Genomic DNA, 15,604 nt, shown 5'->3' with positions numbered 1-15,604 from the left:
GTAGTATACTAATATACTAGTAATTAGTATTAATATGTAGTACTAATATTAATATGTAGTATACTAGCAGTAACTAGTATAACATAACAGTATTAATATGTAGTATCAATACATAACATAACATTATTGATATGTAGTACATAACATATTGATACTACATATTGATATAGTAGTATCAATACATAACATAACAATATTTATTTATATATATTACATAACATATTGATACTACAAATCAATATGTAGTATCAACACATAACATAACAATATTTATATGTAGTAACATATGTTAATGTTACTAGTAACATATACAGTAACATACTAGTATGTAGTAACATTAATATGTAGTAATATGTAGTAACATAAATAGTATTAATATGTAGTATACTATTAGTAACTAGTATATTAACTAGTATTAATATGTAGTATACTAGTAGTACTAGTATATTATACTAGTATTATACTAATAACATATGTTACTAGTAACATATATGGTATGTAGTAACATACATAGTATTATATGTTAGGGTTAGTAGAGTAATTTTACTTTTTTCAAAAAAAATTTGGACTAACAAGTAAATATGTTTTTCCGCTGGACTAGCCATTAATCCGGGTCGGGTTTAGTGGACTAAACAACAAAGTTCCCAATAAAAAGACTACTCACAACACCACTAACGGGTTGAATAGTTGAAACGGATACCGCTGACAAGGTCTGTTCGATAATTCACCAAAAGATCATAAATTCTGTGGATGTTTAAGTCAAAATGGAAATTAATGCATACTAGAATTTGTTTCTTATCCTTCAGAAGTTCCCCTTGTTCTATCTCTCTTCTATCCTTTCTTCGCTGTCTTTGGAAGATCATAAAGAATTTAATTGAAAATGTTAGAGCTTGGGCATATTTGTTAAGAATTCAATGTTTGGACGTTAACTACAAAATTTCAACCGGAAATAAAGGTACTCAATAAAGGGGAAAAGTGTTACCTACCGGAGTTTATGAAGATGATAATATAATAACCATAACCGCCTCCATTAAAAACGCCCGCGACTGCTTAGTTTGAGTGGTTATAAGTGAAATTATTTGTATTACTATTTTGTTAATAAATGTAATTTATAAAGGTTAATTTAGTCTCAGACAATATATGGAGACCCTGATTCAATCTTAAACTATTAATCTTGACCATATATCTTACAATTTAGGCTACAGATATATATTATTTTAATGATGGATCCTGGAGGAGAAAAGAACCAAACTTGGATTCCTTAGAAATTTCCACTGTAACATTGGGAGGCCCAACACTTTTGAGCAAGTGTGATACGGCCCTCGAAGGCTTGAACTAATTAAAAATCACATGGTGAGCATTTGGTACGCAAGCCACTGGTTTGAACCGGGCCATCCGTCTTTTATAGGTGGGTGTCTGATCTGTTAAGTTAATGGATTGGATGCGAGTGTAGAATTAAAATCTTTTAAACATCCATATTCGCAAAGTTAACATCATCTTTTTTTTTCTTTTCGGTATGCTTATCTTGTTTTCTAATTTTTTTTAGGGCGTTCTTCTATATATCTCCGAAATACCAGTAGGACCCAGTTATCTACGTGCCCCCAACTTATCTTCTTACCCCATCAAAATCTTAAAATTCTTATACCTCTAATTAGGGATACTGCGCTCTTCAGATTCAAACGAAACCCTTCTTAACTGAGAAGGCTAATGTTTTCTTTTGACCTTAAATTTGACATAAAAAACAACCATAAACAACCCAGTTTTTCATCTTGATTTGTCTTGTTCATGTGTAAGAATTAAACGGGCTATTCTAATATATCATTAGGCATCCCCTAATTTATTTATTTTTTGCCTGAATCGGAGTGACCATACCTTGTTAGAGTTTTTCTTGAACAAGGGACTATGTTGGACCGGTTGTAAGTGATTTTACCTCCAACGCCGAAAATTTTATTTTATGAAAACATGAATATAGTTTCCTGCTAAACTTGAGTTTGAGTCACCATAAAACGAAAAAAAAAGAAGTTGAATTATTTTTAATTGTACTCTACTTTAAATCATCAATGAGAATTTCAAATCATTGTTTGGAAAAACTGATTTGTTCGAGGGGAAAGCATTTTAAGGGGAGAGCTAATAATGCAATTGACTTTTACAATAATGCTGTACTGCCAGAATACCCTTTCACTAAACCCACGCCCAACTGACCATGAGCTTCATTGTGACATCAACAAAAGAGTCGTTCCACTGAAATTGCAACATGAAAACACAACTACACAAGTATTATTTTGGATTGTCTCCCTTCTATTTATTCATTTTATCAACGAATTCATTTCATGTACTTCTAGCTCTTTCTATCCTTTTTATAGCAAGTGTTGCAACCAATATACTCTGATGTAATCTACGAGGTACCAAGACCAACTCTATTTCTGATTGTACTATAATTTAAATCATCAATGAGAATTTCTAATCATTGTGTGGGTTTGAAGAAAAAATACGTTTTTGGAATTCTAATCATGTGTATGTGAATTTTTTGTATGTATAGTGTTTGATAAAATGTGCCATAGATTATCATGTGTTTCGCAAACTACGTTAAGAGAGAGAACAGTGATGATGATAGATGTCAAATCATGAAGTAAAGAAAATATGTGGCGGCTTCTTCTTGATGCCTAGTGGGACGTATATGTGAAGAACTATGGCTTGAGTGGCAGGTAAATACACCTGAGTGCAGAAACTGTGATCTTCTGTTTTATGGCGACCTAGGTGTGGTCTGTGATGAAACACTTTAGGTACAATTTATCCTCGTAGCATCATGTCCCATTAAGATGCCTTTATTTGGAAATGATACAAAGGGGTTGCGGAGCTGCAACATTTTTTCTTAGGAATACCATTTGTATTAGCCTTTCATTGTTCTGGTAGCGTATTGTTAGGATTGAATGTTTTTCGGGTTCTTATTATACGTGTCTGTGCAACGAAGATTATGTATCCGTTGACGACCAGGTTAAGACGGATCAAAAATAATAATATTGGATTAGGTTTAGGCTAAAACGGTAAATTTAACGTTTTTTTTAAGGGGAAAGACAATATTTTATACCTCCCCTTAAATGTCCCAAGGTCAAACAACTTTAGCTTTCCCCTTAAAAAAATCAGCTCTCCCTATAACAAAAATCTATTAAAGAGATAAGTGGAACTCACTACACCAAATTCAGGTTTTAGCATCAAAAATTTGCAAGGCTAACAACTAATATACGCCGTTGCAAAATTTTCGCAGTTTCATATATCAAGTTACAAATTTTGCCTTATTACTATTGCAATTCACAACGACTGATGAGTTAAGTGTTCGAGCCGTTCGCGTGCAAGGCAAAACCTGACTGTGTGGAAATAAATATGCGTACACCCAAATATGTTGAATCTGAAGGATTATTCTTCCTATCATAGCGTAGTTTTAACCCCAAGTCCCAACTATCTTCCAGCTTCACTCTTTTTTTTCAAGAACGCCTCCCGAATACTATTTCTCTCTCTCTTTCGAATTTGGTACAAGTTATGTTTAGCTTACAAAAGATTTAGGGGTTGCGGGAGCCACTCTTAACTTACCTTTAGCTCATTCTCTTACCTAACTCATTAATCTTGTTAGAATAACTCATTTTGCTTGAGAAAATCCAAGTTTCCATAACGCCAATCACACAAGCACTTTGTAAACTCTGTAGAACGAAAAATTGTGATCGTTTTTTTTGTTTCTTCGAATATGTGCAGTCATTCTGTTCTTAGAACCCAGACAAGAGGTTGCAATGCGACAAATTTTTCTTTCGGGTAATTTCCTAGTTATGGTTTCTTATTGACAATGCAACAAAATTTTCTTTTTCCGTATATTTAATGTGTGTCCTGTTATACATGTATTTCCTTCGATGTTACAGACCTGCGCAGTTTGAAAGTAGTTAACAACAAGCTTGGTCAATTAGGTGATGAAGATGTTTCGAGTTTCAAAGAAGCATCCAAAAGTGATGAAGACGTTTAAGCACTTATTAAGGTACACACAGTAATTTTATGTTAGCTTATTAGGGGATTATCTTAACTGGCTTGCAATTCTAAGCATATCTAATGTCCTTTTTTTTAACCATTGTTCGCTATCACAGTTGAGTAACATACATTCTAGTTGGTGATTAACCTGACATGTTTATCTTGTAATATCATGAAGTTATTTCTATTTTCCTTGTAAGCTTCTTTTTTCCTTGTGAGCATTATGTTTAGCACGCATATGACTATAACTATAAGAAATATAACTGTAAGAGATAATTCATGAAACTATCCATGTTTTTGTATGGTTCATTGAGATAATTGCTGATACAGTCTAACTAATAAAGGTGATCTTTTTACAGTGCAACTGGACATGAATGGTTTCATAGTATAGAGGAGCACAACGAGTCATACTAGGTATAACCAATTTTTCAGATATTCCACCGTCATCTTAGAGTACTTGTAGTTATTTTATGGTTTGACTTACACCATGTTTGTTTATTCCTGACTCATCTGAGTTGTCTGGATCTGAATCATCTGTATCTGAGTGAAATCACTTGACTCATCTGAATCTGAGTCGATATGTTTGTTTTGAGTCAGATCTGACTCATCTGACTCATCTGACTCGGAAATATGTGAGTCAGTAGTTTGGTCCCATGAGTCAGGGGTATTTTGTTACCTGACTCAAATGAGTCCGAGTTAGGGGTTATATCTGAGTCAGAGGTCGAGTCAGATCTGACTCAAAATAAAAAACAAACGGTCTGACTGCTGACTCGGCTCGAGTCAGGAATTGACTCAGATCCAGACGCCGAGTCAGCTAAAACAAACGAGTTCTAACTCTCTTACTCCACATCTTTAAATGATACCTACATGACAAGTGAGAACAGTTTTTTGTCTCATTTTAGCTAAACAATTGTTCTTTTTTGGTTTAAATTGCAGCTTATGATGTAACCAAGTGAGATACTAAATAGGTATGCATTTGTTTACTGGTAGAGTGTCTATTAATTGCACAAATGTTAGAATGCTCGCGCACATGATGCCCTATTCGTTGCAGATGTCAAGCATTCAGCCTAATGGGGCTACTCAAACTTCACTTGCATTCCCTCAATTTTCTAAAAAATAGGCTTGTTTGGTTTTCACAAAAATTAAGAAAACTAATCATTATAACCATTTTTTCATGTTTTTTCCTAATCTATCATTGGTCCCCACTCATTTGCTATAAGAGAGATGGGAGAGAGAAGTGGTCCCCCTTTAATATTAAGAGAGAAAAGGGAGAGAGAGAAGTGATCCCTCTATGGATATACTACTAAAATCATAACATTTGACTTTCCACATATGTAAACAAGCCTATTTTTTTGACGTACCCAAATAAGAAAACAAACCTATTTTTTTAGAAACAGAGGAAGTACTGGAATTCTGTTGGTTATACATGTATTAGGGGTTCGCTGGTATTTGTTGAATCATGGAGGATATTTTTTTTTAATCGTTTCAGTAAGTTGTGATTTCCACCCTAAATTTATAAAACTCACATCTTAATATGTATTATATATGTCCATTTTTTTGAATTGTTATACCGACGAAGAACTTGTGTCTTTGTTTTTGATATTGGAACAGAGTACAAATAGTAGAACTCACTACTCTTGGATGGGTATGTGTCTTCTGTAATTTGTTTGTGTATGTCGTAACTTTCCATTCCTTAAAAGCGAAGAACTTAGGAAATGTTTCCTATTACATATCGTTATTGTTTAGAAACAAATAAACAATTGTAAACTTAGTTAAACCGTTATAACATGTTTGTTCATTCATAGTGGGAGCAAAATGAACAAATTTTGAGTTTGTTCATTCCATAGGAACTGCTCTTAGATAATTACAAATTTTTGGTGGGAAACCTATCAACAAGCTGGGCACCAACACCTTTTTGAATAGGAATGCCTAATCTATGAAAAATAGAACTACCAAAACCACTACTAACGTCCTTGCTAGCTAAAAAATTCTTCAGACGTTTGAAAAAACACAAAAGTATCATCCCCAAGTTCCCCTAAAATAGAGAAAGCTAAAACTCCCAAACCATAGCCATGAGATACACACTTGTCCAAGTACTTAGTGCGTTTTTGCGAAACAGCACTAGATATAGCTTTTCCTGGAACAAAAGAGCGAGTACCTTCCCCTGTGAAAGGAGAAACCCCTGTAACATCCATGCGAACATCTTGACCATTCTCGCAGTTTGGAACGAAGATATCAGCAGGCCGCAAATCTTTGCCATCATCCGACAGAAATCCTAGGAAAACTTCCTTACGCGCAGGTACACCAGCCTTATAACAAATGTCAGCGACTACATCACGTACAGAGTCATGTCGAAACTCAGGTCCAACATCCTTAGCACAATGAAGCGCGTGTTCTCCAAATATATACATAGGGATGTTGCAACTTGAGCATAAACTATTATCAACAAACAGTGGGATATCCAAGCTGTAACAAAGAATATCTCTAAACTCTCTCCGCCCGATGCATTGATTAATCCCAATAATAGGTACAACCAATAAATAATCTTGTGCATGCTTAAATCTGTTACACTTCCACAGAATGAAATCTCTTGCAGACATAGAAAATTGGTCGGGGATTTTCTTCTTAATTGCGTCAAAGTAAGTAACTGCCAGGGAGTGCATGGAAGGGGGGGAAGTATCTTCGACACAATAAGAAGAAGGTAGTCGACATACCTGAATGAAGTTCTGAAGAGCCAACTGATAAGCATAACCTTTGTTTGTTGAGGATATGTCACCAAGGATCACCTTTTGCACTGCAACCGTCTGACTCTGAGAAGCGAGATAATAGTAAGTGCGGGTGTCTACCATGGTATAGATGCCTAAACCACCATCCTTGATGGGAAAGGTATCCAATCGCTTCTGTAAAGGACCAAAACTCGAACCATCACCAGTATCAAGAAGTCTCAAGTACTTCATCAAATGATCATCGCAAAGCTCAGTGGCTTGTTGAAGGGCTGCCAGATTGGTAGTTCGCAAAGAAAACTATAATCTAGAAACACCGGTGCAATTGCGAAGTAAAAGCATCTCACTTTGAGGATCCTTGAGTTTTTTGATGACAGATATAAGTTGAACAGTCTTGTTCACTCTATTTATCATCATATCACTAATAAATTTCGAATCCAGGCTCACAGGACCACCCAAAAGTTTAACACCATTAGACGGTCTACCAATATCATGAGGAAAAACACCATCAACAATACTTCTAGCATCAAAAGAAGCCCAAAAGACTTCTGTTTTCTTTATATTGAGATGCAAACCCCTACCTGGTCCTTCAGTTTCTATTATGCGCAAGGCTTTGGACACTTCAAGTGTATCACCAATGATTGTACCATCATCAAGGTACCAGACATGCAAATCGAGTTTGCAACTGGAAGCAATAGTGTTCACTAGAGAGTGAAGAGTCAACGCAAATAACAAGGGACCGAGAGGGTCACCCTTCTGGACTCCAAGTGCAAAAGACAAAATATATTGGTTGTAGTAGAGCCTAGCAGGTCGCATATAACAAAATTCAACCCAACGAGAAATACCTGGACAATGAAGACGAACCTCTTTGATGAGTTGAGATCTGCTCACAATGTTGAAGGCATTAGAGAAGTCAATGAGGAACATTGACATCATGTTCGAATGACCTTTCAGCTCAAGTAGCCCATTTACAACATGTTAAATACTCTCGCCCCCGGCAGGTACACCAACTCCAAATTGGTAATCACCCAAATAAGAATACATATCCTTTCCGACAGATAAATAATCAACCTTAGAAACCAATCTACGCCAAAATGTGCCAACTACAATGGGCCTAATGCCACCCCCCGACTTGAGTAATTTGTTAAAGGCGTACTAGCTATGAATTCACCCAACTTCACGGGGCATCTTCCGGAAAACCAAAGATTTACAACCCATGTAATCGAAACAAGTAAGTCATCTTCCACTGCTGCCGCCGCCCCACTCATAGCATCAACTAAATGTTGCGCCCGCAAGCCATCTCGACCACAAGAAGTGCCCTTGGGAAGCTTATAATAGCCCCCAAAACTGCCCGACCTTTAACCTAACTGGATCAACTACAACATCATCACAATGAATAACAGGGGGAGGCGCTGCTGGGGGTTTATCCTGCAAATACGCATAAGTTTGCTCATTACACGGTGCAACACCATTGGAAGAAAGCACACGTATCACGACAGCAAAATGGCCACAACTTATTTTCTTGCGTCAAGCTGTCAAATTAGCTAGGTTATGTTTCTTCCCATATGTTGGCTTAGCCCATCTATGGACAGGGATTTGTAACATCTTGGAAATCAGGGTAAAACATCCATTGGCCTCCTTCCGAACCGTTAGAGAATGGTTGATGGCAGCGACTTGTAGACGTTTGCGATTATCCGATTTCTCCTTTGTAGAATTCCTCGGTATGTACAAAGCTAAAGTGCATATAGGAAACATAATAAGTTGCATGTATGCTGTCAGGTTGGTGGGGTTGATGACTACCTTGTCGAGGAAAGTTTTCAGTAACTTTGAAAAGGTTAACCGACACTTATGGGGATACTCGTCACCGTGGTGAACTTCCTATGGAAAACTGCATTTAGCAGGTCTGTTGAAAGCTCCGTTTCTGCGACAGTCTCAACAACATCTTCAGAACCCTCTCCCACATCACGGACTGCACTTCCCAAACCCTCCACACCTACCTCATCAGGTTTAGAAACACCATGTATGAGAAACTCTGTGTCTGCGCCGTTGAATGTCCCTGCAACAACGTCCCTATGAGACGTTCCTCCCTTACATTGCATTTTCCAGGCGTCAAGATGCATACACCGATTGCACAGCCACATCCGAAGATTTTTGGCAATCAAATCCCTATAATTCTTCTTTTTAGCTTCAGAAGAAAGGTGTCGATCATGAAGATGCCTCAAAAATGAGCCCTTGGCGTAACCCCTACCACCAACACCACATGGACAACTATCAAAGCCTTTGAATGGAAAATCACTAGTGGAAAATGGAAGTTAAACCACTGTTGGGACAAGAAGTAATCTCACTAAAAACGACTGTGTCCATCAGTTGGAATTTAGAAGTGGTTCTTTCCGAAATGACAGTGTCTGACAAAGGTTGAATTCTTTAAAAGAACCACTTTCTTCAATAGTTAATCGATAAATACTGATGGAAACAGTAGTTTTTGTTGCTGGTATTCTCAAAAAAAAATAAAATTGATATTGCTGAATCCAAAGCTGATTCAACTGAATCAAAAACTGTGAATCACAATTAAATTAATAATGACTTCAAAACTGAATTTAACAAAATTAAATTGATTATGACTTTTAAACAAACTCAATTTGTATTGAAAAGTGTATTCAGTTTACAATTTCAACTATCTAAAATACTGCAAGTTCCAAGTGTGAAAAGCTTCTAAGACTAAGTTGGAAAACTTAAGATATATTCCTATTACAAGCTTAAAAACCATAAAGTTTCGACACTAAGTTGAAGGTAAGACTTCACCATCTACGCCTCCATTTTCTGACAAACTAATAATAATCCTGGAGTCGGGGCAGATCAGATCACAGAGGTTGGACACAGCCTTGAGCCACGAAGTACCTATCACGCATTAAGATTCAAGATTCAATTAAACTCATCAAGTAAGAACTAAACCAGAGCAAAAACCTACTGAACCCAAGAAAAATTGAATGAATACGTACTTGATCTGATCATGGATCCTCTAGAAGTTGCATTTGAGATTTTCCCAAGCAGCCTCCTTTTTTATATTAAATACAGCAGTTTGAAGCAGATCAATTATAGGTCCAATAATATCATCCGCTATAACCGACTACAGAAAATTTGAAATGAAAGCATATCCCGTTAGAGCAATCGTCAGAAATTGCAGGAAGGACAGATACAACAATTCTAATTAGAATCCACCTTAAAAACATAATAAACACTACCTGAATCTGGTCCTTGTTTCAGGCAGTAATGTTAGAGACAGTCCAGCAAGCTTATTTCACGAAAGGCTTGCATTCAAACAGACTTTTCTTTCCGGCAGTAATGTTTGAGATAGTCTAGCAAGCTTCTTTCTTGATACTTTTTTATGGTTCTTAGTCAACAGGTTCACAAGATACTAGGCCACCTCAAACTATTCAACAATCAAAATCATGAAAAATTAGTGCATACAAAACAAGCGCAAAAGCCACAATGCTTCACTATAAAGAAGGGGAAAACCCAACTCACTTTAAGAGTAAGTATTCACCTGAAGTTGTGGAAAGTCCTCTCTCCGAAGATTCTAAACAAAACGAGGAACTAGACTTGTGTAAAGTCCCCACTTCATCAATCAGAGGGCTTCTCTCTAATGAACAATTCAGAGGCCAGAAATAAGATCTCTGGTACAAGAAAAATACAACGGCACAACAAAAACACCCCTAAAACACAGAATGGAGAGTAATTTTCTGAACTGTGAAGAGATTCCAACTGCAAAGATTTATTCTTCGACCATACCCATTAACCAGTGTAGGCAGGCTCTCTAGCTAAAAATAATAAGAAACACAAATTATCCTTAGAAAAACAAACCCAATCTTATTCAATTTTACAAATACAATGCAAAAAAAAGAGAAAAAATGACTTCTGCTAATGTACATGTGACTGTTAGCATAGTAAAGAAAAATTAACAATGAAATAAGAAAAGAGGAAATGGGATTCACATCCGACGAGTGATAAATCTTCCTTGTAGTAAAGCTCTGAAAAAATAAAGTAAAAACGAAAGAGAAGTCGCTTTAGATTTACACTAGTGTAAAACCAAGCACACGTAACCTACCAAGTTCCACTCAGCTTTTTGATTGAATCTTGATATCTCTCGTAGTTGAAATTTTCAACCCCAGGGATGATATATGTAACTTGTTGCGGCATAGAAGAAGGCATGACTCCATTTATTTCAAAATTTTGCAAATGTAATACACAATCAGAAACAACGGAAAAGAATGAAACAACTGGCCACTGAATCAGTTTACAAACACGTAAAACCAAGAAGTATCATTACTTCAAATCAATGTTTTATTTTTCAGGCATTTTCACAAACATGTAATGGTCAGTTTATATGTATGCATTTTTGATTTTTCTCCTAGGAGATGAAGTAGCAATACAACAAACCAAATGAATTTAAGAAATGAAAAACAAAATATTATCCAACGATAACCTGATTTAACCCATAAATTCTAGCAAAACTCTGCTCTAGATTCAGTAACTTCCTACATAATAACAGATTCAGCTCAAAATTATCAAACTCAATCGATAAATTTCTCCATTTAAACCAAAAACACTAACAGATTCAACTCAAATAAAATTGCAATTTTGTAACCTTAAATTGAACATATATAATTTAACCTTTAGTTTTTTTGTTGTTTCCTACACATACCACATCAAATTGAACTAAGGTTGATGGATCTGCGAAATTCCTTTCATCTAGCTTTGGATCCTACACATCACATGAGATAATAAAAATCAAACACTAAAACCCTGATGCTGATGCTTATGGAAACAAATTTCAAATTAATCACAGATATACGAATCAACACTTACCTTGCTAGAAAAGCTCACAATTTGTTACGATGAGATTGAGATTCTCATCACTCTCGAAGACTATGACCAAGTTGCAGAACAGGCTCTTCCATGACTTACTACAATATTCGCACCATGACTTATATAAACATATATAACAAACCCAATGTTAATTCCAGTTGAAATCAAATTAAATTGAAATCAAATAAATCCAGATTGTCAAAATTAAATTTAACCAAGATAACGAGTTCTAAATTCAAAGTTCGGAGTTCAAATCTAAATAGAGATTAATAGTTAATCTTACCGTTTTCATTATTTCACAAGATCACTATACTTGTGGTCATCATCTTTTCTCGATAAGAACTCTAAGGATTGTAAAATAATTGAAAGAAGAAAGGAACCCTAACCATAAGATAGTAAAATCATCCCTTACGATTTCTCTGTCTTCATCAACATCCTCTAATTATTTTTCTGTAACATCTTCGTGCTGTTTTTGTTGTTTAATTAGACAGATTATAAGAGAGATTGAGAGAGAGGTGGGGATGGAGAGTGATTGATTTGGTTTACTAGGTTTTAGTTGATGGCTAGGGTTTTTCAATTTTATTCTCAGATCGAATGATGTCAAGAAATTTTTGGTGAAAGTGAAAGGTGAACAAATGAACTGGATTTGAGATTCAGGGTTTTTCTGAGAGATTGAAAGAGATCGATGTGGTGAGTGAATGGATAAGAAGAAGAAGATGCGGTAGCTGTGAAGTCCGAGTGAATGAAAAGAGATGGGGAAATTTCCTTTACAATTTTTTTCTCATAGAAAATTCAGCCTCTCACAGTGGTTTGTCAAGGTCATGGAAAGGATGCATTTTTATGGAAATACGCGCCCGTAATACGACTGTGAAAGAAACAAGTTTTCCATTTTCTTGTAAAAACAACTGGCTCTCACAGATCATATAATTACCCTGGCCCATGGAAGTCGTTTTTTCAAAGCCCAGAAAGTGGTTAAAATCTCATTCTCCACTAGTGAATGATAGTAGCCATTGTTGATGGAAGCGTCCACTGTAATGGGAGGTGAAGAAGAAGATACTTCAATCCCCTGGGAAAAAAGGGTTGTCGACTGCCGCCTGGTAGAGTATGTTCTAGTTGTTCTATCCATGAAAACTGGAAAAAGAAATTCTAACAGAACAACGAAAAACTGAAACCCTAAAAGGAAAAAAAAACAAAACAAAGTGCCGCAAGAACAAAAAAATTGAAAACCGTGGAAGGGAAATCAAAAGGAAAAACAAAAAATAAAAGAAATCTAAGGAAAATCATGGAAAATCCGGTGAATAAATCTGGCTTCCAATCGCCAGAAAATCGCCGGAGAGAACCATGGTTTCGGGGATTGAACCATGGAAAACTCTTATAATTGTTTTTGCAAAATTAAATTCTTTTGGAGTTCTCGTTTGGATGTTTTGAATCTATGTCTTCAGAACAATTGTAAGATTTCAGTGAATCTGAGAGAAATGGTGTAAATCTGGGTAATTACAGGTGGAATTAGGTTACAGGGTTAACAACTAAACTGATTTTTGACTACTTTAGCAAAGATCGACTGCTAATTTCAGTTCCGAACTTTAAGCACCAGATCAAGCATACCCGGTTCGAAAATACTAATCTGTGTTGATCAATAATTTCGCAACACTAGTGGAAAAAAAACAGTCTTCCAGAAGCAACTTTAGAATCACTAAAAACGTCTGTTTCTGGGAGTCCTTAATATGTAAACTTATTTCTCAAAACGACTGCGCTTGGGAGCACTTGAATATTTTCAGAAACGACTATCATGGATAGTCTATCTATACTACTAATATAAGCATCCGTTTATGTTGAACATATTTTATAAAAAAAAATTGATTCAACTGAATCAAAAGCTGATTCAGCTATATCTGAAAATAAAATCTGAATCACTATTTAAATTAATATATATTTTAAAACTGTATTAGTCAAAAAAAATCAAATTGATAATTTTAAAACTAAATTTGTATTAAAAGATGCCAACAGTTTACAACTTTAACCATCTAAAATACTGAAGTTCCAAATCTGACAACTTCAAATGCTAAGGTCTGTATTTCTATTACAAGCTTAACCACCAGAAAGCTTCAACACGAAGATGAACGCAATACTACGCCATCTATGCCTTTGTTTACATGAGAAGGGATCAATGTGCAAAGCTACCTTCAATTGCAAGCATGAACTGAAAACAGGTTGAAAGTTCAACTAAAAAGTATAGGATAAACCAAAGAACATACTGTGATAGCCAACACAGAGTTGCAGCAGTTGTGACAGCAGAAAAGCAATCATCTTTCAGTTGGCTGCCGAATTAAAGATATTAGATTGAGCGCAACACCTTAATAAAAGAACAAAAGGAATGAAGAGAAAAGAAAGTGCATTACCCATAAAAAGAAGCATCTAACGTTAACAGACGGGGACAACGAATGGATGCTTTGGATAAAACACCACATCCCTTCAATTCTAGCAGCACTATCAGAGGTGCTGCAATGTTAAGTGCCTCCAATTTCGGGCATATAACGAAATTAAGCGACTGAATACCAGCCTACAATAGCAAACAAAAAAATAATCTAGTCTGTTAGTAAAGAGATATCAGATGCATACTACACTTTGTTGAAAGAAGACACACGAAGAAAGAGAAACTGAGGATGTACTGCTTAATTTTACTACCGTTGCGCTCTGTAAAAAAATTGAAGTCGTGAACAAGTGTAGTCTGCATACATATAAATTGGCAAGTACAAAAAATGAAAAAGATTCAGAAAAGATACTAGAAGATCAAAAGTATTTGACAGTGTCCTCTAATCATTTCACTTAAGTTCACAAGCAATAATTTTTTTCCTTTCCTCTCACAAGTGCAGCAAGGTATTGACATGCTGGCGCTGTTGCTGATGCAAAAAAATAATGACTTCATTAAACTAGAATAATAACATTAGTGTATGCAGGTTCTACCAAACAAAACCAAGATGCAAAGAAATAATGACTTTATTCAAAAGCCGCAAAATGACCTTAGGGTAGTCCTCCAACAAGCTCATTTAGACTACCAGATGTCAGCAAATCTTTATGAACAAGAAGAGTTTCCAGAAAATAGAAAAAGCAAACAGCTTAGTGACTAATATTTTGTTCCTCATTTACGCTATTAAAGCAACAATACAGAGTCGTTGATGCGGAAAATCCAAAGGAAAAGATGCATAAAAAGAAACTTAGAACAAATTACTAGATTTTTAAAAGGAGTACCGAACATTGGTTGTTGTTAAAATAAAGTTAAACCTACTTTCTGGCACTATATTGTTATTGATGTTCGATTTCGAAATGCTCAAAGCGGGAAATAAAAAAAGTTCGTGAACATTATCGACTATAACTTCCATTAAAATAACATCCAGCTAATGAATATTGTCCTTTTTACCATCTTCAGCTCTAGTATAGAGATACAAAATATAATTTGATTAAGGCGAGCAAACAAACCTCATAAACATGAGCAAGAAAATTGGTGGCGCAACTAGCGTTTGAAAGAATGTTTGCTGTCTAAGGTGTATTCCTTCTCGTTGATACGAACAACAAACACGAGAGCGTCCTTGTTGGGAGCAGAAATGATAACCTTCTTGTTTCTTTCATGGATTATCAAACAATCAAACAATCATTTTCAAGTCAGAGAAAGTTATTAAAAAGGTATCTCAGTAACAGACAAATAAGAATGTTAAAGCCTTAAACTACTTTTTGGCTATGATAAAAGTTCTACTTTTATACTCGAGAGCATCCACAGTGGGCGAGTATAACCAAAAATTTAGGATATCTTCGTCACTTCCAAGTACTCCAATGATCCCAAAGGTTGTAAGTTTAGCATTATCGTTGTTGAAAATCCGTAGCCATAATAATGAGAAAACAAGAGTTCTCAATCATTGTTACACAGTTTCATAGTATTATAACACAACATCAAAGATCAATTGAATCACAACTTCGACAAAATACTATGGTGATATGTATCACTCCCC

The sequence above is a fragment of the Papaver somniferum genome, chromosome 7 (genome assembly GCF_003573695.1).
Source record: "Papaver somniferum cultivar HN1 chromosome 7, ASM357369v1, whole genome shotgun sequence".
Classification (NCBI taxonomy): Eukaryota; Viridiplantae; Streptophyta; class Magnoliopsida; order Ranunculales; family Papaveraceae; genus Papaver; species Papaver somniferum.
This window is presented reverse-complemented; position numbering follows the sequence as displayed.